Source organism: Sinocyclocheilus grahami, unplaced genomic scaffold, assembly GCF_001515645.1.
Source record: "Sinocyclocheilus grahami isolate Dianchi unplaced genomic scaffold, SAMN03320097.WGS_v1.1 scaffold257.1, whole genome shotgun sequence".
Classification (NCBI taxonomy): domain Eukaryota; kingdom Metazoa; phylum Chordata; class Actinopteri; order Cypriniformes; family Cyprinidae; genus Sinocyclocheilus; species Sinocyclocheilus grahami.
The window spans coordinates 2,029,941-2,033,281 of NW_015505436.1; the positions used below are offsets into that span (position 1 = coordinate 2,029,941).

At 36.8% G+C, this 3,341-nt stretch overlaps 1 protein-coding gene across 1 annotated transcript in view; it reads right to left on the minus strand.

Annotated features, from left to right (window-relative positions):
* The window catches only part of LOC107598848 (OTU domain-containing protein 7A-like), an 84,940-nt gene that overhangs the window by 46,127 nt on the left and 35,472 nt on the right, over positions 1-3,341 (minus strand). The gene's annotated exons all lie outside the window — the stretch shown is intronic.

The window sequence follows — 3,341 nt, forward strand, 5'->3', positions numbered from 1 at the left end:
TATATGATATTTGTAATAGGGGGGCCCTGCAGTAAGTCGTAGTCATTAAGGTCTTAATGACTTCCATAGTATTTTTTCAAATACTATGGAAGCCAATGGCAACCATCAACTGTTTGGTTACCAACATTGTTCAAAATACATATATCTTCTTTTGTGTTCAACAGAAGAAAGAAACTCATACAGGTTTGGAACAACTTTAGGGTGAGTAAATGATGACTGGATTTTCGTTTTTGAGTGAACTGTCATTTTAAGTGGTGGTGTGTCAATAACCTGTTGCATGCGTGTTTATGGGTGTATTCTGCTCTCACAAGGCCGTGCGAGTGTGTTACAGTGCTGGACAGCGGACAGATTGGTGTGATGTTTCAACACTGTGCTGACAGTATGCGGGCTGCATGTGGGATTTTTCAGCTGGAACACGTTGGCTGTGACATTCTGCTCAAGGCCTTTTTTTGTCATTGCCTTATGAAATGTGCCGTTGTTTGATGCTGGTGAGATCAGACCGAACCCTGCTATGCTGGCTGGAGGGGGGAACACCTACAGGTTCGCTGCAATAACAGAGGACTGTTTATCCGTGTGCATGTGCCGTGTGTCAGACGGCCGGACACACGGCCGGCAGCTTCCGCACCATTTACGGAGCATGACACAAAAATGAGAGGAATGTGAAGCTGCCCACAGTGGAGAACAAGCTTAACTGCCCACTACTGAGTGCAACTCACAGACCTGAAACATGTGTTATGATGAGTTCTGTATATGGATGGGTCATGATAGCCAAATATAAGACACAGATTTACTTGATTTGAAAAATAGTATTAATGATACATACAGTTCTTTCTGGTCCTCGAATCTGATTGGCTAAGAGGAGTGTGATATTCTAGTGATAACAGCACTCCAACCGTTTCACCTTTTGTATACTGCCGTTTGAAGTATTTCACACAGCGAGTGTCAAATCCAGTAGGGGGGCCCCGCGGAATGTGATTTCTAAACACGCCTCTGTAAATAATACTGTTTTTATGTCACGGAATGTAGTTTTAAGAGTTTTTTACTACCTGGTCTCATGGCATAAATGTACCTGGGTGCACTTTTTGGCGAGATGCGAAATACGTACCGATAAGTACATGTCACTGCAGTTTCCAAAATAAATTAACACTAGAGGCAGTAAAACTCCGATACCTTTTATTCCTTTTCACACAAATTTACAGAGTTTTGATTAATAAAGTGTAATTTTCGCACAATTACTTAAAGAATATCATGTTATGACTTCAAAACAATATTAATATGCTGGGAGATTTGAAAACTGATGCTTTTGAACGTTAGCATCACACATATCCAGCTTCATATCTATGGGTTTTCATAGACGGTAGGTTTGTTCGGTAGCTCACGGAGTACGGAGACGTACTTGAGAGGTGAGGATCTCCGGTTTGAATCCCGTGTAACCACGGTTTGACAAAGCAGTTCAAATCTGCATATAAGGAAGTTCAAATGGCACAGTTGCATCAACAAATGCTTTTTTATATCAGTTTCGCAATTGTTAACACTACTGGGTAGGTTTAGGGTTGGGTTTGGTGTAGGGCATATTTCCAACACGATAGAGCATTAACTTTTAGCGTCAGTCCCCAGATATTTGAATTCTGAACCGCCGCAATACGTACCAGAAGCAACATAATGAAAACACAGCAATACGTACCTATTTCAACTTAATAAAATGTGCCAGGGTTTCCGAATTGAACCAGTGTTTTAAGCGCCACTCGGTGGACATTTCTCTTGAAACTGCGGCGAAACGTGCAGTAAGGTACGTAAAAACGGTGTTGCACAAAGAGTGCACAGACGTACGTATTTTAATGAGACCAGGTTGTTTTTTTAGGCGAGAATGTAGTTGTTTAGACTTCAAATATGCGGTTTGTTAATAAAGACAATGTCTATTTGAAAATGTGCTTTGCCGTTTTTGAAGATGTGAGCTCCAGGGCGTCAGCGGTATTCAGCGCCCATGAACCGGATGAGAGCATGTCAACAATGTAATCTATTGTAGTCAACTGTAGTCAGTAATGTAATATAGATTACTCATTTTAGGTAATGAATTCGGACTAGTTTTCAATTACTTACAGATTACTTTTGATTGAACTTGTTTATAGATTTTAATGGGATTAATGTTATATAAAATCATAAAATGCATTAAACATCTCATTACTCTACTCGTATGTTTGGATACTTGCGTGAAGATTACAAACCCTGCAATTACATTCTGCTATAGCCATTAGAGAAGCCTGACTAACCCTGCAGAATTAAACATAAGATTAGATCATTACTCTCAAAGGTTTCTTTTTGTGCTTTTTCATTGGTCACATTTGTGCTGCCAGATGTTGTCCGGTTCAAACAGATGACAGAATGACAGAATCACAAACCCTGATGACCTTTACACAACCAGTGTGGTAATATATAATGTGGGAATTTACAAATATAACATACAGTATATAGTTACAAATTACTGAGATATTATAATATTTTGTATTAATATTTTAAATCTTTTTATCTTTAAATCTTTTTATTTTATTTATTTTATATTATTTTGCTTTTGCAAGTTCACTGTATTTCCATGTGCTTTTAATTTAAGTTTAATAAATAAATAAATTAATTGTGCACGACAACACTACTGGTATTCATTAGGAAAGTTAGCAGTGTTGCCACGTGTTTAAGGACAAATTAGTAAATTAACAACAACAACAACAACAAAAATAGTACTTTTCATACTAATACGTAGTATAATCACAGTTACTTTTGATTAGCAGATAATTACATAAATAATGGCAAATCCAAAACCTGTATACAGTATATCTGTCTTTACACAAGTTTCTGTTTTGACAGCAAAAACTTATATTAACTTCCTTATATCAAGATGAGAAAACATTTTTCTTTTCATATGCCTTGCATTATTTATCAGGAAGCCCAGCACTTTAGCGGCAGTTTAGCTGACCCAGTTCCATCCTGATGTTTGTATTGTGTGGTACTGTGTTGAGATTCACTGTAAGCAAAACCAGTTCAGTAAAGCACTCAAAACATTAGCTCAAAACATCCAGCGGTTCCATATTTAAAACACTGCAATGTATTTGGTTATGACAGTTTATAAAACACCTCAGCCCAATTTATATTATGGATCTAGTGATCGCCGACTGACCTGTTCTGTAATACATCAATATAATAATCTTCATCCAATAAAAGTCCAACAGAAATATGTTAAAGCAAGCCACAACCTTGTATATAATCATTAGTATGAAAGAATATAAATGTTATATTATTATTATATACTGTATAATCTGTAATTTATATATTTTCTATTAATTAATCAT